This window comes from Triturus cristatus, chromosome 11 (genome assembly GCF_964204655.1).
Source record: "Triturus cristatus chromosome 11, aTriCri1.1, whole genome shotgun sequence".
Lineage (NCBI taxonomy): Eukaryota > Metazoa > Chordata > Amphibia > Caudata > Salamandridae > Triturus > Triturus cristatus.
In genome coordinates this window covers 1,051,745,215-1,051,768,998 of record NC_140594.1, presented here as the reverse complement: position 1 = coordinate 1,051,768,998, position 23,784 = coordinate 1,051,745,215, and the positions used below count along the sequence as shown (strand labels likewise).

At 48.2% G+C, this 23,784-nt stretch overlaps 2 protein-coding genes across 10 annotated transcripts in view; one reads left to right on the top strand and one right to left on the bottom strand.

Annotated features, from left to right (window-relative positions):
- MCF2L2 (MCF.2 cell line derived transforming sequence-like 2) overlaps positions 1-23,784 on the bottom strand; it is a 2,345,299-nt gene that overhangs the window by 1,196,410 nt on the left and 1,125,105 nt on the right. The window lies entirely within an intron of this gene.
- Positions 1-23,784, top strand: part of B3GNT5 (UDP-GlcNAc:betaGal beta-1,3-N-acetylglucosaminyltransferase 5) — a 118,267-nt gene that overhangs the window by 87,314 nt on the left and 7,169 nt on the right. Inside the window, exon 1 of one of the 3 annotated variants that reach the window (XM_085635356.1) lies at positions 10,563-10,698. The exons of the other annotated variants lie outside the window; for them this stretch is intronic. The gene's annotated coding sequence lies outside the window, so the exon portion shown is untranslated. Of the gene's footprint in view, positions 1-10,562; positions 10,699-23,784 lie in introns of those variants that run through there. 3 annotated transcript variants of the gene reach the window in all.

Sequence of the window (23,784 nt, the reverse complement as noted above, 5' to 3'; positions counted from 1 at the left end):
GCCCATGTAAACCGGCCCAGAGACTTGCCGCCGACCGCGGCCCCCGCAGGGAGCCACTATAGTGGTCGGCGCCCTAGTACCGTCGGAGCACCGGTCACCCCTCCCCACCCCCTCCCAAGGGGAGGGGGCGGGGACGCCGACCGGTGTCCCCCTTTCCTCTTGCTGGCCGGATGTGACGCCCAAGCGTTTCACTTCCTGGCCCCTGTGGGGAAGGGGAGGCTATTTAGCCTTCCCCCACCCTCCTGGCGACTTCTTTGTCGCCCACCACTCTGCATAGGACGCTGCATCGCCGTCGTGTCGTCTATAGGACGGTGAGTCTTGCTGCACCCTACTCTGCCCCGGCCCTGTCCCTGGACAGTACCAGGTTGACGGGGCCCTGTGGCACGGATTGCCACGGGCGGAGGGGGGGGCAAGATCAATAGCGGGCGGCGAACAGAGGGCTGCCATTCTCCGTGTACTGCGGTCCAATACCTTTGGGTGAGTCGCGCTGTGACCCTGGGCGAATCTCTTAATTCAAGTTCGCTATGTACTGCGGTCCAATACCTTCGGGTTGAATTGCGCTGTGACTCTGGGCAAATCACTTAATTTCGAGTTTGCGCCGTGTGCCCGAATGTGTATATAGATATGGTACTCCGGTACGGCGCACCAATACCTTCCGGTCGAGTCGCGCTGTGACTGGGCAAATCACTTAATCTCCCCGGGCCCGGTTATGTGTGTAAATACGGTGCTTATGTACTGCGCTCCAATGCCTTCGGGTCGAGTCGCGCAGTGAATATGGGCAAATGACTTAATGTCGCGTTCGCGCTGTGACTCTGGGCAAATCACTTGGTCTCCCCGTGCCCGAATGTGTGGATAGATATGGTGCTCATGTAGGGCGCTCCAATACCTTTGGGGCGAGTCGCGCTGGGACTCGGGGCAAATCATTTAAGCTTGAGTTCGCGCTGTGACTCTCGGCAAATCACTAATCCGCCGGGCCCGAATATGTATGTAAATACGGGGCTCATGTACTGCGCTCCAATACCTTCGGGCGAGTCGCGCTGTGACTCTCGGCAAATCACTAATCCGCCGGGCCCGAATATGTATGTAAATACAGGGCTCATGTACTGCGCTCCAATACCTTCGGGCGAGTCGCGCTGTGACTCTGGCCAGATCACTTAATCTCCCCGTGCCCAAATATGTATGTAAATACGGTGCTCATGAACTGCGCGCCAATACCTTCAGATCTAGTTCGTGCTGTGATTGTGACTCTGGGCAAATACCTGAATCTCCTCATGCCCGAATATGTATGCGAGCTGCTGGACCTGGTCTGCCTGGGTCCCCGAGGGTCGAGGACCTTGGCGGCTCATGATCTCACTTCCGTGCCCGAATATGTATGTAAATACGGGGCTCATGTAATGCGCTTCAATACCTTCGGGTCGAGTTCGCGCAATATAAAAGCGATTTACAGCAGGGGTCGCGCATTCCGATCCTGACTGCACGTGACGCTTTGTAACCTGCATCTTGATCCCCCCCCCCACCACCGCAGGAACTGCACGCGGTGAGTGTGCATGCATAGTTAACTGCCTTTTCAGCTCATGCAACATACAACCATTGACATGCCAATAGTGCTGACTTGCTGTAGGTTCGACGTTGCGTTTATCCTATATCTGGATGCATTGACAAACAACATAATACAAGTCGGTCTGCTCACTATGCTAGGCACATATCCGAGCTTTGGGCCAAGTTGGGTATTTGAGGCACTACCATCATCATTTTACATACAAGCAATATTTACTGCTTATTTAGCTTTGCAACGTACAACCATTTACAAGCCAATAGTGCTGACTTCTTGTAGGTACGATGTTACGTGCATCATATAGCTGGATGCAATGACAGTAACCGCATTATACAAGTCGGCCTGCTCCCTATGGTTTGGGCCTAATGGGGAAGTTGGAAAATCGCGTAGGCATGTTACTTCTATCCAGATGTCGGAAGGAACAGCACGTGTTAAGCATCGTCCTTATTTATTTTGCCCATGCCCCCCCCCTATCATCCGACTCGAGGCCCGGGGCGGCACATATACGGCTTTAACATCGCAAGCTTGTGGTCGCTGAGCTTGCAGAATGGACACTGCCGTCTGTGACCTCGAGCGGGCCTGTGCCGCGCTTGCACGTCTCCTCGAGTGGCAAGTGCAGGCAGAGCCCGATGACTGCTTGGCAGCCGGGAGATAAATGTGTGAGTAACTGAACTGGTGCTTATGCGGGGCGCCCAATATCTCCAGCCGATTGTGCGCCAAAGAAAAATAAAAAATGATATATATATTATATATTGGCGCTGATGCCACATCTTTGCCTAGCAAGCATGACTTTGGTGCAGGAAACCAGGGTAGAGCCTCGGGGTTGCGTCCTGTGATTTTGAGAAAATCTCTTAATCTCCCCGTGCCTGAATATGTAATGAAAATACTGTCATGTGCAGCCACCGACTTTAGTGCAGGAAACGAGGGTTAGGGCCTCGAGGTCGCGTCCTGTGATCCCGGGGAAATCACTTATCTTCCCGTGCCTGCATATGTAATATAAATACGGTACTCGTGTGCAGCCGTCTACTCTGGTGCAGGAAACCAGGGTTCGAGCCTGGGATTTTTGGGCAAATCACTTCCTGTGCCTGAATATGTAATGTAAAGGCAGTACTCGTGTACAGCGCTCCAATACATTCGGGTCGAGTCCGCGCGCCTTGCTGACTGAATGTCTAATCTAGAATGTGTTGCTTCTAGTACATAAGACAGTCACCAGTTCTAGGCTTGCCCATGTGGCAAATGGTACGCCACAGGTTGGCACTGTGGCCATGTTGTACCATCGCTAAGCCTGAAAGAAGTGGTATAAGGAGGAGATATGATGGAATTAATTTCCATTGTCGTGTGCTGCACTGTTTGACTAATATTAATCCATAGATGAGCATGTCTATTTAACAGTCCCACAGTATCGAGGTCAGCACAGTTTACTGCACGTGTTTGAGCAGCTACGACATGAACCATGCTTCGCAGACGCCCTCACACATGCACACAATTTGGAAAAAAAAAATTGTTATAGGACCACTCAATGAAAAAACAGTTAGGGGTACAGACCAAGTGGGAGTTCTTTCCAAGTATGGGGTTGACTGTTGGAGCCACCGAAAGAATTCGACCTATACCGGCAGATTGCATCACAGGTCCCGCTGCCCGAACCTTTTGCTGAAAGGTGCATGGGTAGGCTGTTATTGTTATTGTTTCTTGACATCCAAACCCCCATTGCTTAAGGCCTCGCGCTCTCAATTGCTTTAGCCTTGGCCAGGGCGGACCGTAGTGGGGATAGTCCTAAAGGAGAACGGTAATTGGGCTATGTTAGGAAACAGTTAAAGATGGAACGCTGCCTACAGTCTAAAAGAGGTTTGCTATAAGTCCGCAACTCTGCCCCTCCGATGTGCTCATGTTGGCCTTTATCTGAGCACGGTGTTAAGATGGGATGGACACGTAAAGGAGCAATTTACAGCTGTGGGGCTAATGCTAGCCAGGCCTATCAGTAACGGTCACCATTGTCCAACTAGTCAGAGCTACGAATTGTAAGGCCTAGACTACCGTACACAGGTATGTTTGTGTAATTACTGATATCAATAGGCCTGCTGCATCTGCATGGTTGGTTTTGCTCGCAAGAAAGTGCCAGTCATAGGCCGTTAACTGTCACTCATAGTTGCACAGATATGGTAAGAATCAGAGCAAACTGAAACCTAGCCACCAAGGTGGGTGGCTAGCTCTTAGAGGGCAACGCAACCGAGATAGAATGGTGGTTTATTATCTAATGCGAATGGAAGCATTGATTAAGCCAAAAGATGGGTGTAGCTTAGTGCCCCAATTGTATTGAATACAGGGATGCATTGACATAGCGGCAAAAGACTAAGTGGTCACGACATAGGGCCCACTAGGGCCAAAATCACAGCACAAAGTTTACCAGTGGAATTTGACCAAGTGGTTGCTGGTGCGCCGCATGCGAGCGAATTGCAAGCTGGCGCTGGGGACAGTCTGCCACAAGTTGGTGCTGTCTGCATATTATAGAGATGACCCAACAGGCATGGATCAATGCAGTTGGGATTAAAATAACTGGTGCCGGAGGAGCCAAGATGGCGACCGGGACGGCAGCGTAGGCTCCCGGCTCCGTGAACCTCCACATCCCGCACAGATATCCTGCATGTGATCCTCAGCCTGCGCTACATGCCCGTGTTGGTGATCGAGAGCGGCAACCGATCGTGTGATCCTGAAGCTTCCAGCGGCGGTACCGCCCGAGAAATGCTCATTTGAAGTTTGCGGCCTGTGCGGCCCTGGAACCGGGACCTCGGGTGGACAACATGGCCGGGCGGCAGTTCAACAACAGCGGCCATTGGTGACCGGGTGGAGTCGGACTGCCGAAGCGGCGCGAATATTGGCCTGAATCTCGCAGTGGTCGCTCCTATCACCGAGAGTAGCGTGACGGGTGCATACCCGGGGTGACGATTCCGGGGGCTTATCGGCGATCGCCTGGACCCTCGCCAGTGAACTGATCGGACGCGGCCTGTGGCTCGTCCCGATTTGCGCGGGCTGCTCCCGGTTTTCGCGGACACTGGCCCAGGGGGAGAACGACTGTTACCTGTGGCCGCACACGGTATACACCTTTTGCCTGCCTCCGGACCTTTGTTTGCAGGGATATGGAACTTGCTGCGCCCGTGCCTGAGACCCGGTCCCCATCTGGGATGGCCCTGCCCTGCGGCCATCTTGATGGGATGGACTCTGTTATCCTGTACACTGGGTCACAGCAAGATTGGGAGTGTGTGGCGCAAAGGAGTGTGGCGGAGCGAGCGCGGGGGACCGTGCTGGGGTACGGTGACCTTCTAGATGCTCTCGGAGCCCTTCATTCCACCCTGGTCCACGGCACCCGGGTATTGGGGAGGAAGCTGGATGGTATTGCGTCAGCGTCGGAAAAGTTGCTGTCTGCCTGTCCCCAGGTACATAAGGCTCTGTCTCACCTTCCACAGGAGGAAAGTACCGTGACCGCCTCTGTGAATAAGGGACGGATGGAAACTTTGGACACTGTGGCAGCGTGTGGTAGGCTGGCTGTGGGGACGGTCTGTTCCGGAGGTTTTGGACTTGAGCAGACGGTGGTGACTTTGTCCCATGCGCGGCCTCCGGCGACCCAGGTAATCTTCACGCAACGATCGCCTGCTCTGGCCGATTTCTCCTTCCTGGACCTTGTGTGCGGCGCGGGCCCTGGGGCAGTACTGGGAAAGGTGATCTTCCATGACGATGACTGTGCTGATGTTTCGAAACGTCCTCCCCACATGTGTGTCCCTTCCTAGTTTTCTCTGGACGCTCCTCTTCCTTGAAACTTTGGACATGATGGTGGGTCGATGGGTATGCACTGGTGGATTCGCAAAGAGTGGCCAAGGATAAGGCTGATCCTTCCGAGGTGGTCAATTAATAGGCGGGCGGGCTGGGGGGTTGTGTGCTTTCACGACGTAACTAATAGTGTAGCCAGCGCATAATGCTCCCCATTTCTCTTAGATATGGCCGAATTTTTGCTGTTTACTGTTTGCGCTGGGGAGGAATATATTGTGCGGGAGGGAGAAGCCGGGGGCATGGTTGAAGGCCCTCCTCCAGTTTTTTATTACTCTCTCCCCTTTTCTGTTAGGGGGGGGGTTTCCTCTCTTTCCCCTTTTTCTCTGTTTCTTCTATATTTCGGGTCTGGTTCTGGGGCGACAGGCACGCTGCGGGGGGGGGGGCCGTAGTCATCTGCAGAGGTGCAGGGTGGGGGGGTGGGGGAGGGGCTTCTTTAGTCCTTTACTTTGTTTCTATGGCCTCCTTTTTCTTTTCTCATTCTTCTTTGTCTTTTTCTGGGGTCAGTGCGGTAGGTGTCCTTCGTGGCCAATCATTGTTTTTCATTTGTGCCTCATTTCAGTGGGGTTTTCTGGGTCCTAGGGCAGGAGACTGCAGGCGCAAACGGCTCGTGATATTCCTCCACATCCTGAAATTTCTGTTTCTGCGCCATTGACTTGATAGCTTGCCATTTATTGTTGACGTTCATTATTCTGCCTGCCTTTTTTCGCTGCTGAGAACTTGATTGGCACCTGATCCTTCTATCCCTTATTGTAAAATGAAAACCTTTTATATCCTGGTTCCCCTCTTGGGCTATTCGGTGGACAAGAGAATACTAGCATGGAAAATCTGCTTCCCGAGGTGCTACATGTGATTAAAATCTGTTTGCTGTTAATTTCACTGCTTAGCGGCCGGCCCCGAGGGTTGTAGGCCCATACTTGTCTTTATTTGCAATGTCAATAAAGGTTTTCCAAAAAAAAAAAAAAAAAAACTGGTGCCAGCTGAACAAGCCATTCGGATAGTTTTGGAGGGCTTGGAACAGGCGTAAGTATCATGCCTGCACGAGTATCAAGGTGGGTTGTGGTATTACTATGATGGACAGCACGGCAGGAGCAAGGTGGGGGCGATAGGAAGTGGCCGCCTGCCATGAGACCTGGCATGTAGTCGCACAGTTGTCAGGAGTTCCGTAGAACTGCCTTGCGGCAGGAAGCACGCGCGTATGCCAATTTCTAGTTTGCGCAATTAGGTTCTCTAGGTACAATTGCCGTGAATAGCCCTAGGTCGGAGATTGTGTGTCACTCTACCTACAGTTGGCATTGCAGTACGTCTGCCTTGGTGGTAACCGGCTAGGGTATTTGTCCCTTGACTTTGAGGAGCGATTCATTCAATGCTTTTCTTCAAAGAACTATTCTCACAGTTGTTATTTCAGTGTTTTGGAGGGTACCTCTGTATCCTACCCACCAATAGTTCATTGTTAATCTGATGACTTGACGTACACCGGTCCTTCTTCAAGACCGCCTCATGGCGCCCGAGTTAAATCATGGACCATTAGGTTTCAATTGTTCAGTTCTGTCTGGGCAATCAACCTGATCGGGTCGCAAGTGATCACTCAGCTGGTTATTTTTTACCAGAACCCCCGCCCCAGCATCCGTGCAGGTCAGTGGGAACAAGAGGGGCCTCTAGAGAGGTACACCTCCTCTTCAGTTGTGTGGGTTTTCGGGGGTCGGCCGTGCAGACAGTCCATGCGCGGGCAACAAATTTGCCTACAGCCTCGTTATCATTAGAGGGCCCCATTCCCACACTTGGTAGTGGAAGCGGAATTGACCGAACACCAGATTAACCGGGAATCCAAGTATCACTGCATGCGAAAAGGGGTCTCGCGGTGAGGAGCAGTGGGCACTGCGTGACTAACTTCTGTCTAAGATGCGGCCTGGAATTCTAGAAGGCACAACATTGCACAGTGTAGGCTGTAAGCACAGCGCCCTGTGGGGTGTCAGGCAGAGAACATTCGCATGGGACTACCTACATGCCACGTTATTTAGTATAACGTCGGTCGCATGGCGACGCAGTGCCCGCTGCATAAGCCATGGGCGAGCTTGCTTTTCACTGAAGGGAGACACCCAAGGCTTATTCAACACAGAAAGGTGACAGTCCCACCATGTCAGAATGGAAGCAATTTTGAAATGTACGCGGCGAAGCCAGAATTGTGGCTTCGGTCATCTCCTACAACTAACAAGCCTTGTTAAGCCATCGGCACTGGGGTGGTGTGGTTGTCATACAACAAGTTTCCGGTGGTTCAAAAGTTTGGTAAACACTACGTTCGAGCCTTATGGCGACAGGGCATTATTGACCATTCAGCATTCTCAACATTCAGGATAGGGCCGGTAATTGCACCGAAGGTTCCTGCTGGTTCCCACAGACTTGTCTGCCCCCAGGGTTATCCTTCTATGGGTCAGAACCTGAGACTTGTGGGGGCACCTCCTGCTCCGGCGTCCCAAATATGTCGATAGTCTACGCTGGGGTGGAGGTACCATGAAGGTCTTGACTACTACTGGGTTTCACCCAAGCGATGGGATCAATCTAGGTGGGATCACAGTCTACAGTTCTTGGGAAGCATCCAGCAGTAGGGCAGTCAGCGACAGATAAAGTATCAGCGAGTGGGTAACACACCAGCTCTACAGCAACACCGTGCCTTGTGAGCACGCGCAGCGCAAACACAGAGCTCCAACCATAAGGGTGCCGAGTAGCACAATACAAGTAAATAGGTTTATTAAGGCGGGCCTCTGGCCTTACAGCTGTGTGAAATCACTATCATTCAGAGGTAGGCCCAAGTGAGAATGGGGCATTTCTTAATGTCCGGAGGACCAATGCGGTTGGTGGTATCTCCCAGCGGTGCCACTGGTCGTGTACGCAGCGGCAGGAAACTGGGAAACTGGGATACGGACACTTTTACCGCTTAGGGGATGCGGTCAGCCAACATATTGTGCTGCCATCCCAATAACTAGGGTACCAGCGGGTCAAACACTAGGGGACATTATGTCAATACAACATTTGGCACGCCCAGGGTGTAACTAAAACTCTACGTCAACGGAGCAGGAATTTGGCACCGCTGGGGATGCTCCGGGTTGGCGGTGGGCACCCCCCTGCCACTCTTCCACCTGGGAGCATGCTAGGAGGGGGGAAGTAGGACTTAGCAATCCTTAATGCTTGAACCATACCGCAGACAGTGTGCACTGCTTAAACCAGACAGATTCCCGAAGCTGGGATGCCTAGTGGGTTTCACCACAGAGGGATCTGAAGGGGCATAATTCCCATAAGGAATAAGGATGCATGGCAAGGGCAAGAGGGCCCCTTGCCCATGGTCACGCGCTGTCAACTATGAACACTCCTGTGCGTCAGGATTCAGCAAATAAAGGGGACTGTCCAAAGGTTAAGTAAAACCCTTCTCGCCACAATAGCCAAAGCAGGCAGGCGGGTGGGGGGAGTGGTCACCTAGCAAGTGGGCTGCTGTCCCAGAGATGGGCACGCAGGTTCAGGCACACCCGGTGCTAGGACGGCAGCTAGGTGAGATCATCAAATTGATGGGGCTTTGTGAGCCGGGGTGCCGGCATCCACCCGCCCAGATTAGTGAAGCGATGTAACTTTCCCGCATGGGGGTGAATAGTTCTTGGCACAACTTCACAGGCCTAACGGGTCCTTGGTTTCAACAGACACTATCTGACCCAGGATAGCGTCTAGGGCTTTGGGATTTTGATGGGGCCATCTATAACCAGCAGGGATGGTTCTATGCAATCTAGTTGCAGGAAGCTCTAGACAGGAGAGGTTGCAGGTAAGACTATAGCGGTTCTGGTGGGGGGCCCTGGCGGCGACGGTGAGCCGCCTCCAGGGCTGTGACGGAGTTACAGGGCGATCTGGAAGCAGGCCGGTACAAAGGGTACCTCTGCGCGGCACCATAGGGGGTGCCTGAGCCAAAACTGAGGAGCCTCAGGGGAGGGTCCCAGAAGCCGTGTCAGCGCCCCACTAGTCCTGCAGGCGGTTGTGGGCCTGAACAACCGGGGGGTTTGCTATGCGACGCTTCTCCCCGAGAGGGGGAGCGTGAGTAGAAGTTACCAACGGCACGTGATCCTAGAAAAGAATCACCTGGATGGCAGCAAAGGCGGGGTTTGCTCCCGCGCTGCCCGACTAATCAGGCGGGCAGGCGGCCCAGTTGGTTGCCTGCCCTTGGATCGCCCGTAAGATAACCCACCCATTACAAATTGTAATATGTAATAAACCTGCAGCAAATTTTACCCAACTCAACAGTCTGTGTGTTATTTGGGTATGCATTTTGGGGGAGAGGGGACCGAGGGGTGCTCCTGGCGGTGCTATACTGTTTTTCCCAGGCCTGGCAGACCACTGCGAAGTCTCGTTAGTATCATTGGCACTCCCCTGTCAAACTGAGGCTGGGGGCCAAGTGGTGTTCTGACCCTAGGGCATTCTCACTTTGGGCCCCCTGCCTCCTGTGGCCAGCCTGGCCCAGAAGCAAAGTTGATTGTGCACAATGTAGCTGATGCTCAAATTGCTGCGATGCCTTTGGACCTAATTCTCGCTATATAAAGCTACAAAAAAAAATGCTAACCATTTGGGAATTTGGGCCACTTTCTTTCGGAGTGCCGGGTCTTAATTGTGATCCCAATCCGACCCTGATGAGCCTTATCTGGGATGTAGGCGGTACAGTAACACCCAAGAATCGAGCTTTAATCTGCAGTGCCAGTGTGTTTTTGTTTTTTCAATGATTGATCTCAGGCGCGCAACACCCATTGGACTCACAGCACCCCCCCCCCCCGGTCGCGTGTGGCAGCCCGGGATGAGACAGCCTCGCGGCGCACACACAGCCGCACCCGAGCACTTTACAGGTCTTTAAGACCATTTGCATGTTAATGAGGCCTCGCTGTTTCACCCCTTCTAAGAGCCCCTGCAGCTCCACTCTGCCTGTGGCTTAAAAGATTCAGCCCCCCCCCCCGAAATTTTTTCTTGGCCCCCCCGAAATTTGGCTCTAGTTGCGCCTCTGATTGATCTGCAACTGAAGAGGGTTAGTTGGGTGATGCCTACTGAGGTACTGTAGGGAGGGGCCGGCCGTGGTGCTTAGTATTAGAGACTCCGTGTTACCTTGAAGCGGAAGTGGTGCGCTCGGGACGGGAGGCGCTATCACACAGTGCACATAACCGCAAGCACAGAGCTGTAGTCCTGGGGTTTGTTGACGAACGCTCCTCCCGTTGCTCTTAAGGGGAAGTGTCGATTCGCAGGTTGGCGAGCGGCAGGGTATGAGCAGGATTAAACGGGCCCTGGATGCTGTTTTTGGGCAGGTCAGTAAACCCTTCTTTGTCCTATCTACTACGGATCAGAACGTTTGCAGCACCAAACTGTACAGGAGACACGCACGCACAACTCTCCAGCACGCTTTCCACTGCTTACCACACTGGTTATTTAGAAAGACTCTCATGCCAGTAGCTCGTAACCATTCTTGCAAACTAGAAAACTGTCCGTCCGCTTTTTTCTTAATTTCTTTTTTTTTATACGCGAAATTTCCCCCAAAAATGTCTTAGACGTTTGAGCATCCTCGCGTGTTTGTACGCTGATTTTAAAAGCTTTGGAAAGGGATGATGTAGCGGAGTGCTCAGTTCGTTCATTTTCGTTTGGAGTGGTGAAAAACGCATTGAGCTCTCAGAAGGCAGGCTGCTGTCATATACACTTCATATAAACCAAGTATTTCTTGTTGGCACGGAACTTTGCAGACCAAATGTGTGCGTAGGCGTGCTGTTTTTCTTCTAGTATGAATACTTAACTTCACCCTTGGCTTTATTTTGTATTCACATTGTATAATAGTATGACAAACCAGTTAGTTTGAAACTTAAGTATTCGAGGAAGCTTTTACCGACTAGGTTTACCACTTTGATCTCCAAATGATTATTTGGCCAGTAAAGAGTAATTAAAAGTTTATATTCTATATAATGTCAGTTTTTACATGCGCTACCGGGCAAATTACAAGGTTGTAAACCAATTTGTTCGCTCGATGACCTAACACCATTGATTGATGAGAGTTAACTTTTGGGGCACTAGAATTATGAAAAGACGGTGGACCAAATTGTGGGACATGGCTGGCTAAATTATGCAGTAAGAGCAAATCGGGCACATTCTGAAGTAATATTACTTTGCTATTTTGCCAGTTAAGCAGATAAATATTATGCAAGAAAAGGATTCCCCTCTTTAGTACCACTTTAATACTTGGATATAACAGTTAGCATCTGAAGGGTTGGCCAGGTCAAATTTGTAAATGCTTCGAGGGTCTGCCTCCTTACAGCTCCACAATTTTGTATGTTTAAAAAAAAAAAATTAGAGTAACACTTGAGCTATCAAAGTTAAACATTTTTGTTGATGCGTTGCAAATGCTGTAGTAGATGGTGCTTTGTGACATGCGCAATAAAGCCATAATTATGTGGAAATCACTACAGCTGCTGAAACACAATTCCAGTGGCCCCACTTGCACTGCATGTCATATACTATGAGGGTAACTGACTCATCTCAGCATTATTTGTTTCATAGCGCTCAATCGGTTTGGCGAGCAAAATACAAACGTTCAGCGAACTGAATAGTCTCCTGTGAAATAGTTGACAGGATGTGTAGGGGGAGGGGGGCTACAGGATGCCACCAAAGAATGGGTGCGCAGGACCTTTTTTTTTTCTTTAACTGTAGCAATTCGATCTTCCCTTCTCTATGTACAACATGTTGGGTCTCATTTAGAGTTTTGATGTCTCCTCTATTAGATAATGGAGGGAAAAAGTTTAGAGTCTGGAGGAGCACCATGTTTATAATGGCGGAGCCTGTGCTGGCTCAGGCAGAAGAACTCCTTGATGGGTAGCCCATCTGACAGATTTCGTGATGGCAAACTGTCCTATTTAGGACAGAGGGTCTGGTGGATTTTTTCCTGTCTGGGACAACCAGGGCAAGCGTGTCGGGTCTGAATGGGGAAACCAAAGAAACTACCCTCTTACACTGGTAGAAAGCGCCATGCAGGCCAAGGCCGTTCTCCCCTTTTTTCAGTAACTAACTTGAGTTTTTGGAGTTTGTTTTTGATAAACAAAACTTTGAAATGGTGATAGCGCCACAGAGCTCCCTTACTGCCTGGCAGAGAAACCGGTTAATAAGAAGCTCCAACTCGCTCCTTCTCATCTCTCCCTAACTGGAAAAAGAAATCCCAGAAATATTCTTTCTCTGGTAACGCTCCATGGCTTTGAAAATCTCTTCCTAAAGACCTCCGCTGTAATCCTTTTTAGGTCTCGTGAGCCAAAGGCTCGAAGAGACATTTTATATCTGGGCTTTTTCAAAGTGCTGCCGTGGCCTAAAGCTACAGTGCACGTGAACGTGCACGAGCGCAGCGCCATGTGTCTTTTAGCGATCGTAATCACGATCACTTTCACTTTTTCTTTCTTGAGGCTATTGAAACACTTCGACTGCTATTACACATGGTAACCACTAGATGGCATTCGTCCAGTAACATGGTCCACCGGCTGCTCACTGCAAATTGTCAACAGCTTTCAGCCAGAGTTACAGATGCCGAGGGGCTCCTTTAAGCTGTCATTCATTTCTGTAGCGGAAAATGAATGATAGATCTCGTGGCATTCCTAAAAGTGGCGGGGCACGCACCGAGCAGAGAAATTCTGTGTCCCCGTTGTTTTTTTACATTGAGTTTCAAACGTGTCATTTGTCAGCCTAAAAATCGTAAAGGCACAAACACAGGCCCTCTCTCAGTCAGATGGTGTCAAAGCCGTGAATCTGTTTTGAACAATGACAATTTCAATGCAAAATAAAGCGAACGTGTGCAAACTCGTGCACCCACTAGTATTCACAATCAGTTTGTAGGTGGCGGCTCACCCTGGAAACAAACGTACATATATTACTGCCAAATGTAAGATCAAGCGTCTTTTCAAAGTGGCAAATGATAGGAGTGGCACGTTGTGTTTAGGCCTGCAATGTTTGTAAAGTTTCGATATATCCCAAGTCTGCAGCTGGGTTTACCATCATCAGCTGTGCAAGGTTTGTTTGTGCACCACGAGAAAGTCTCACGGTCGAATCAATCCCCCCACAGTGGAAAAGGTAAAAACGTATTCTCTGCGAGTTTACATGTTACAAACTGCGTTGCACCCCCCGCACACACACACACCTCTAGTAATGACCTGAACTTTGCATCAGTGCACAGGGCTCTCACTAGACAAGAAGCAAGCTTCGCCTTCCTCCGGGTCACCCGTAGACGCTGAGAGTGAAAGCAACCGCCACGCGCCCTGTGTCTGGCCCAGAAAATGTATATTCCGTCCAGACTATCGCCCTCCTGGGATTTGGAAAGTCGCGGAAAAGCTGCACGTTTAAAAAGATCCACTCAGTGAGAAGATATGTTAATTGCAAACTGTGCTCTATGCGCCCATTGAAGCCCCGCTTCTACCTGCTACATCCTGGATGTCATGCAGTTGTATTGAGCGGTGTGTTGCTGTCCACAGTAGAGCGCTATTTCATTGCTAGTTTAACCCACGCCCTGAAACCAATGACAGAAAATGAAACACACCCGTATTCCAGGGGTGCCGGAAAGAAAAAAGTCTCTGTAAAGGGATGAAAACTATTCTGATCCACAGGTGTGCTGGAAAGTTTCTCACTCGTTTACTCGGGGAGATCTGCACCAGGGGGAAAACTGGCATGAGTAAAGTTTGCAAAGTTGGAGTAAACCTTGATATCTACAGTTTTCAATTAGCCCTCTTTACTGCTGTGATTAGGCGCCCGGTGCGGACAAAGATTATACCATTCGCGGCGTGGACTGTCAATACAAAGCTAATGACTTCACGCGCAGCCGAGAAGTGAGATATTCTGCGCAGTCTCCGTCTCGCACGTCTCTCACTGACTCCCTGCCCCAAAATGTCTTTTAATTCACCCTTCATTGCCCACCTCTCGTTCCTTCCATTTCCTCTGTCTCCCCATGCTCTCCTCATGCTTTATATTAATTCCCTTCCCTCCAGTGGCGCTCTCCCCCATACTCCTTTCCTCTCATTCACAGCATCTCTCCCTCTTCAGCCTGCCCTCCTTCCTGTCAGTGGCGTCCTGTCCCCTCCTTACCACATATCCGACTCTTCACCTCTCTTTTGCCTTAGCCCGCTCCCTGACCTCAGTAGAATCCTTTCTTCCTCCTCATGACAACTTCTTCCCTCCTACTCTTCGTCTCTCTCCCTCTTCATCCCGCCCCTTCCCTCCAGTTACTCCTCTCTCCCCCTCTGTCACATCTTCCCTCCCAGACCAGGCTACCTCTCCCCCTCCTGATCGCACGCCCCTTCACTCCATGTCTCAGTGCACTACGATAAAAAACAAGCATTGGCATAGACAATAGGTCTCGCATTTGGGAACTTATAAGTATTTAGTTATGCATCACAATATCCTTGGTGCAACACCATGAACTGTTGCATGGTTAAACACTTATAAGGTCCCAAAGGCGAGACCTATTGGCTATGCCAATGCTTGTTATAATTGTTTCAAATGGAACCTCAAATCACTATTGCTGAACAAATACTTTAACTTGCTCCCTTGAGCTTGCTACGCCAACAGGATTGTTTGATATGGTCGCCTGACCCAATTTAGCCTTTAATCTGTCACTAATGCCTCTGATAGCTAATGGTGTATTTGTCACCTCTTTATATATACATATGTTGCACAGTTTTTTTTAATTCCCTTTGGATATACTATGTCAACCATGAATCCTTCTATTGCTTTGCTGCTGTTCAAGTCTTGTAAAGTGCTTGAATACCCTCTGGTCTAGTCAGCACTATATAAAACTCTCCAATAAATAAGTAAATATAAAGATGGTAGGTGGATAGCCTTCATGAACGTGAAGAACACTCCTCTGTAGACTTGGCAGTCACTCGCTAACCTCAAAACAAGTCCTTAGTCTTTAAATTAGAGTTGGAAGAAGTTAAACCAGGTTTCTCTTGAAATCAGATGATCTAAATGTAAGCGAGAATGCAAGTTGCTGTATAGAGGAGTAATGGTTGTGCAGCGGACATTTCAATACAATTTCTGAATTGTGAACTATTGCTGATGACAGGCCCTTGAGCTTTTTATAAATTTAAAGAATTTTATTTTGGATACACCCAAGAGCCATTGTCCAGTGAGCTCAACCAATCAGTTGTCTAACTGTCTCAACTAAGGTTCGTGTCATACATACACCTGTTGCAACTGTGAGGTATAACGTACAAGCCAAGTTTTAAAACTTGTTTGTCTTTAGAGTAAACACAAACCACACAATGAAATGCAAGTGAATGAAAGCTGGGCTGCCATGGTCCTCTGTCTCCTATTGTGTAATTTAGCCAATCTGAACAATTTGCTCAAGTGTGCCTTCTTACGTTTGGCAAGAAAGCTGCTAAGGTACAATTTTTTTATTTATCGGTACAGAATTAAATGAACGAAGTCATGTGACTTCTCCCGGAGTGTCTCACACTCTGCAATTTGCTTGTATGATGCTAAGACTAGTGCAGTGATTCTTAACCTTTTTGAATATTGTGGACACTCACTTAATCAGAGTCCGGGGACCCCCACTTTATGATTAGAATCCGGGCACCATTGAATCATTACTGGAACTGAGGGCCCCGTCGGTAGCCATTTCGATTATGGACTGCAAAACAATACTCAAATACAGACCCAAGCATTCATCGAACAAGTACACAGATTAAATATTTAATTTAATTCACGAACCAATGTTAACAAGCATTTGCAATGCAATAGGTCTCGCATTCACACAAGTTTGAGCTACTGCTATTGCAAATGACAATGCCTTTATGTTTTGGGTTTAAAAAACCTAAATAAGTCATTGTCATTTACAATACTAATAGCTTGAACGCATGCAAATGCGAGACCTATTGCATTGCAATAAAGGGCCTTCTCGATTGCTTGTTAGATTGTAAATATTTGAGGAAGAGACTGGCCTGCGACGTCTTCAAATTAGTGATAAATAGTACAGTGAAGATGTGTGAGTGTTGTAAATTACAGACACAAAGTGTGAAGTCAGTGTTTATAGCTCGGATCATATGTAACTCTAACAATGCGCTCCAACATCTTTTGGACTGTGATTACACTGTCACAGCTCAGGAGGAATTGCGGGGGGGGGGGGGGGGGCTGTTTCCTGCCGTCTCCGTGATTTTAGTGCATTGTGGGATTGCGTAATGTCATTGCTATCTTTGGCCTAATAAACACTCTAGCTGTAGTAGGGACCTGGCTTCCTCTTGGTGCAGGGAGGGCTGTGCTTTATGGCATGCATGGAGGGAGGTATGTTCTCTGCTGCAGCTCCGGTCTCGTACTGTGCCCCTGTGATTAGTAGGGAGCGAGAGGAGCGGTGGTGGTATTGGAGGTGGTGGTGGTATTGGTGGTGGCACTGGTGGCGGAACTGGTGGTAATTCCATTTTACTTGGGGGGTTGGGGGGGGGGGGGGGTGAAAAAGACACGCGATAATGCTGGTGGAAGTGATTGAAAGCAGGCGCCAGTGTTACGGGGCGGCCGTGCTGCTTAAACACAGCAAAAGACCAACAATTGATGGACGGAATGCAGAACAAATCAAAACATTCACCCCCAGTCAAGAGATCTGGATTAAATCCATCATTCTTTTGCTCACCATGCCACCCCAGTTTAGACCTGGCCATATGCAATATCAGTCTTGACACTGTGCCCCATGTGAACAGTCCAGCCCGAACTGCTAAGCCAGGTCCTCCCTGGATGGGAAACAAGCATCCTAGGATCGGTTTCGGAGATTCACTCCTTCAGCCAGGATAGCTTGAATCCAGTACAGTGAGCCCGGGACCCACGTCTGGGCATACCCGGCGCACTTAGGGGGAGAAGGCAAAAGACACACAATTGATGGACGGAATGCAGAACAAATCAAAACATTCACCCACAGTCAAGAGAACTGGGAACTGGGTTGAATGTATGACATTGTTCTGCATTCGGTCCAATTTTTTTTTTGGGTTGCATTGGTCACCCCGAGTGGGACGGGTATGCCCAGACGTGGGTCCCGTGCTCTCCATGCCACTGGAGTCAACCTATCCTGGCGTTCGGGCTGGACTGTTACCATTGGGGCGCAGGGTCAAGACTGATTTGCATATGGCTGGGGCCAAACTGGAATGGCATGGCGAGCAAAAAAAATGTATTTAGGCCCAGATAGCTTTACTGGGGAGAAAGTATGACATTGTTCTGCATTCTGTCCATAGATTATTCTTTTTGCTTAATAAACACAAGCATTTGCAATCAATAGGTCTTGCATTGTACATGACAATGCCTTCTTATTTCTTTTAAAAACTAAACTAAAAATAAAAGGCATTATTTGCAATGTCTAACTCAAACTTGCGTAAATGCAAGACTTATTGCATTGCAAATGCTTGTTTGAGTAGGAACGCTCCCATGCGGCAAATTAATTAAATAAGAGAGCGGCTGCTAAAGTGAAAGCTGATCGTGCTGCAAATATAAAAAAAAAAATTAGCTTACAGACTTGCGAAGCAGACCGTTTAACGCCACAAGTAAAAGATCCAGTCCTCATGGGAGGGAACAAATGGCGACAGGGTGGTATCAAGGAGGGACAAACAAGCCTCATTCTCAATCTGAAGCCAGCATTTACCAAGGACCATGACACCAGCCAATCAAAGATTGGCAGAGACGGCAAGGCTTCCGCAGCATACTCAACTACTGCATCCCCCTCAGAGCGAGTAGCGCATGCACTCTCCCGTTGAGCCGACTTGAAAAAATAGTAATTTTATTGGGAATGTTGGAGCTTTTCTAAATTCAACTGAAGCGTCCCTTCGTCCATTTATTATATGCTGTTTGTAGTTGTACAGGCTGCTCCCATGAATGAATAAGGATACCAACTTAATTTTTATCATCCCATTTCAAATTCCTTCACATTTATATAACATTTAAACATTTTCAATTTTGCCTCTTTATATTTGATAATGTTTAAATATTATTTTTCTAAGCAGTCGCGGACACCCGGTGGTATGCTCTGGTCCCCGGACCACGGGTTAAGAACCACCGGACAAGAGGGTTGCTCAGCATTGTGTTACAATAGAACTTGGTAATTGATGGCTGTTCCAAAGATATGTGGTTGAATAATACTTGATACTTTATTACTCCATTAAGGGATTGCATTGAGAGCAAGGATATCTGGTGTGCGCACACAATTATGTACTTGTATATCTAAAAAGCTGTTACCCCTGCCTCCCTAATCCTGATCTGACCTGTCTGTCTTGCTTTGTTTCCTCACTGGTGTCCTGTATATTCAGAGTCCACTGTAGATGCTTGAAGCTTTTAATGATTATCGCCAGCACAGCACAAGGTTCGTGGGGCTGGCCCCAAAGCTTACCTTCACTCCTATTTGAAGTAGCTATTACTTGCATGCAATAGGTAAGGAAGACTTGAGGAAAGATTGTGACAGCCAATTTGAGCCCAGTGGCACATACTTTTTGTTGTTGTTGTTTTTACCAGGAAAGATGCTAGAAGGATCTCAGACTTCCTGGTGTAAATATCCCCATAAATGATGGCCCATATGCCTCCTATCCACCCTCATGATAAGCTGTGTCCTATGTGACTTGTAAAATGCAGTGACTTGAGTTCATGTCAACAATGAATGGCATCTCGAACACTGACCACACAATTGCGATTCTTCATCCGGGCGTCTTCTGCAGTATTGATAAACTCAGACTATCTTGTATGTGCGGAGTAGATGGAAGAGCGATATAGCTGAGAACCCTCAAGGATACAGGACAAGTAAAGAAGGGTACAAACAGGGCTTCTCCCAATCAATGAGTAATACCAGATAGGAACTGGGCACCAATGTTGTGGCCTGCAACTATTAAACGATGGCATTAAACATATCGTCTGTGTGTCGCAAGTGGATGTTGATCCTGGGCCCTCATGACTTTAAATCATGCAGTAAATGCTCCCTGGTGCATCCGGTCACCAGAAGTTATTCTGTGTCGCGAAGCACAGAAAAATAAGTTGGTCCCACTCCAGATTGCAAGGCTGTCTGTCCCAGTCACCCTTTTTCAGGTAAGTGCAAAGCGAAGTCCAGACATGTCAAAAGGAAGCACAACAAGACAAACATTCAGGTTCCCTGTGGCCAGATTGTACACACCGTTGGTAGATGAGATTACATCACAAGCTCACAAATTAATTTCTAGGTTTCCGACGTCCAACAGAGCGAAATATAAATCTCTGTGCAAAGCAAGATTTTATTTTTCCACTAACAAGTGTTGCATGCCATTTTGCATCTTCACATTTGTATCGGTAAACCAATCTGACAGGGACTTCTAGCCACAGATTCCTTCCTTCCTTTAGAATTATCTCCAGCCACAAGACTGGATCTGGAAACTATTTCATGAGCAGTACCCCTGCGCACTGGTAGGTGGTGTTTGGCTCCACATGACCATCTGTGCTGCAAGTGACATGCAGACTGCCTATATTGAGGCGCCATTCCAGCGTGTGAATGTCAGTCCTGTCTGTGCCAGTCAGCGCAGATCTGGCAAGAGCTACCTCCAGTCAATTTTTGAGTGAGCCTTTAGAAAAAAGTTTTTGTTTCTTTTTTTTATTTGGGGTGGGGGGGGGGGCGGAGATCTTCTCCTGGTGCAGCAGATGTCAACTAGGAAGGTAGGCTTCCAGCCCTGTGGCACCTGTGATCAACAGATGTCTGTCACTGCATCAAGGTCATGTTCAAGGCACCAAAGACCTGCACCGAGTGCCGCGCCATGCACACCAAGGCCTTAAGGGAGCAGTCCCTCAAGCTGCGTGCCCCTCGACATGGTCTTTCCTATTTGAGAGGAAGATCGCAGAGCCAAAGATCCTTGTTTCACTGAGTCGACTTGTCACTCTGGTAAGTCGCACAAGAAAAAGAAGAGCAAGAAGTCGAAGAGGTCTTCGATTTTGCCCCTACACTTTGCGATAATTATAAATCTGATCAGGAGTGAAAACAATGAGAGTTCTTAGTTCTGAAGATAGCCACAGGAAAGGATAGCTTGAAACCTGTAGAAAGGAGGGAAATCAAAACCGCACATACTTTCTACGTTTTTCTTTTTTAACCATACCATCTGGAGGATGAAATAAAACATAGGTTTCCTACCAGGCAGGCTTTTGTTTAATTCACATAAAAAAAGCCAACTCTATTCTACTTTATACTATTCATTGCTCCCACGTATTTCGCAGGTAGCAGCATGACCCGTTCTGCAGCAGAATGGGGAGAACCCTATGATGAAGTATGCCACCAAGGGGTAACTCTGGTGGATGAGGGTTATATAAAAAACACTTTTTTTCTTCCTGTAGGAGGTTTAGCACACAGTATGGAGTAGGGCTCTATTTTTCTTGAGATATACAACTAGGAGGACGAGCCGCTTTGAGGGAAACTCCTTTTACTTTACTGTATGATACTGTTTCCTGGAATTCGCTGCTGGTACTTGTGGCCTTGTGCATTCTGCTTGTGACTCATGCCTGCTGGGGTATGCAGGCTCTGCAGTGGGAACTGTAAGTTCCAGTGAGAGCAGCCTCATGGGAAATCTCTCCGACATGGTGTAGATCGCAAGTGCAGACGAACTTAGTCAAGATGCCTAGCGGATCACGAGTGGTGTCTCCATCTGAAGGTGGTGCAAGGGCATTTTCAGCAGTGGGGAGAGCCTTGGTTAGATCGATTTGCTACCACCGAGAACACACAATGTCAACAGTTCTGTGTGCTAGAGTTTCCAAGGCAGCTCCCGCTCGAAGATGCTTTTCATCTCGAGTGGAGCTCAGGCCTCCTGGACGTGTTTCTACTCGCTCTGTTCCTGATCTTGAAGTCTGGGAAGGAGTGACCTGGCCCAAGTCATCCTCGGGGCTTCGGACTGGGCTCGAGTTTTTTTTTTTTTTTAAATCCTGAGCTATTGAGCATGGCTATCTGTTTTCCAATCAGACTGCTGCTTCTGGAGGATCTTCAGTTGCAGAAGCAGGGTAGGGTTCTCCGCCTGAACCTGTCAACGGTCTGCCTACATGTGTGGGGATTTGAGCAGAGACAGTTGACCAATTTTCAACCTTCCGCCAGAAGGCTGCAAAGTTATTTTGGCAGCCAGGTGTCCCTTCAGTAAAATAGTGTATACCTGTCGTTGGGGCAAGTTTGTGGCATGGTGTGCTGGCTGATCCTATTTCTGCTTCCCTTTATCACGTCCTTTTTATCCTTTCCCTTTCCCACAGGGCTCTGGACACCTTTAAGGGTTACCGTTCTGCATTTTCGGCCTTTCTGCGGTTCCCTGATCGGCCTTCCCTCTTTAAATCCCTTATTGTGCATGGGTTCTCAAAAGGTTTGCAACAAGTTTCCTTCATCCTTCATCATGCCTCAGTGGGACTTAAATCTAGTTGCACAACTGTCCTCTGAGGCTCCTTTCTGTCAATACGGACTTCCTGGGGGCAATAACTACCTGGAGGGTCAGTGAGAATTAGGTTTTGTCATCCAAGCCTCCATACCTGAACATCTACCCAGACAAGCTGGTTCTTTGCCAAAAGGGGTTAATCCTTTTCATGAAGGCCAGCCCATCACCCTGCCTCCTTTAATGCTCAGTCACATCCCTCTAAAGATGAGGAGCGACTTCACCTAAAAAGAGCATGGTGTCCTACCTTGACCAGAGTTCTGGGTGCACAACCAGCTCTTCGTGGGGTATGTTTAAGTGAAGGAGGGCCATGCAGAAGCAGAGCATCTTCTGGTGGATTGTGCTCTGAATTAAGATTTCCTACGCTTTGGCCAAAAAGTAACCCCCCTGAGGGGGAATGCCTTCCACCAGAGCGAAGAATGGGACCACTGTTAGCATGAAAAGTTCCGGTCCTAGATATCTGCCAGGTTGCAATGTGGAGTTCTTTACACACATTCATGAAGCACTACCACCTGGACGGTCTGGTCCGTCGGGATGGGCACTTTGCTCGTTCAGTCCTGCAGGACATTTTTGTGTAGAAATTGTTTTACAGACCTACCTCCAGGGAGTTATTGCTTGGGTATCTATTCTAAGGTAAGTAATGTGCAGCTAGAAGTCTTTCAAATGAAAAAGTTGCTTACCTTTTGGTAACCTCTGAAGTCTGCTTCAGATTCCTTACTGACCCATCCTGCCCGGTCTGTGAACGGAATTTTAGGGACAGGGTGGTTTTCCCTTTCAGGGCTCTAGTTTTCCACACCAGTGGTCCATGTTGGTTATGGTTCCATGCTCCTGGTTTGGAAAGTCGTGGAAAGACTGACTCCTGCACGCTAGGGTGGTACCTGTATAGGCACTGTGCACATCCCTTCCTGCATGGACTATACCACGCAGTGTAACAACTCCACCAACTCAGCACTGCTTACCAAAGTTTCTGGATCCAGCCTGACTCCGGGAGAAAACATCTTGGGTAAGGAATCTGTGGCTTGATAGTGTCTACCATAAAAGGCCTTACTGAAGGCAAGTAACTTGTTCGTTAATACACGAAGGTATTTTCTGATTGCAGCACAACTGTGAAACTTTGCCCCTCTTCTAGTCTAACATTGACATGACTTTTAAAGGTCCTAGACCTATTAACCTTTTTTTTTTCTACACTACCTCATGTGTTCAATTTTTCTGCTTCGATTGTTTTCTGGTTCTCCTTTTCTCTATGGTGAGGACTTATTATGGTGCGATATCTTAAACCAAACAGGGGGCACAAGTACTTCTTCGATGGTTGGGCAGAGTAAAGATCCACAGTATCCATGTTACTTTGTGACAGTCAAACTAATTTTTGGATTTTGATTGCAATAGTTTTGCCCAGGATCTGGCCTTTGAACATGAAATGAACATTGGATAATTCATGTTTCGTTGGTTAGAGATGTGATGGATTTGTACAGGCAATTTCACACACTTGTTAAATCGTTGCCAGAACTGTATAAGATTGAAAGGCAGTGTTGTGCAGATGATTGCGTCCCATTTAAATGTTGTTTACAGCCATGATTTGCCTAAATTGAAACATTTGTCTCCAGGTATTTAGAACCGCATTTCTTATGTTCCGTTTTGATCACTTTTAGTTTAGCGAAATTCAGTGAGAATCCCACTTCAAAGGACACTGTGGGCATCTCTATTCCCACACCTAGACCACATGGCACTTAAGCCCTTTCCAATACTTGATCATCAACAGGAAATGTTATGCCATAAAGGTCCTCTGATTGTAAGTCTGTGGATCTTTGTGAGCAGAGACCGTAGAAGCTAAAAATCCCAGCTGGGAAGTAGCTCAATTCCATGAGGGTGGATTGTTCTTGGTTCATTAAAAAATCCAAAGAAGGGCCTATTAAAAGTCTAAAATCATTATATTAAATGTCTGTAGAGCCCACCGAATTCTCAAAAGGTATTTAACTCCTAGGAGAGCCTAACCAC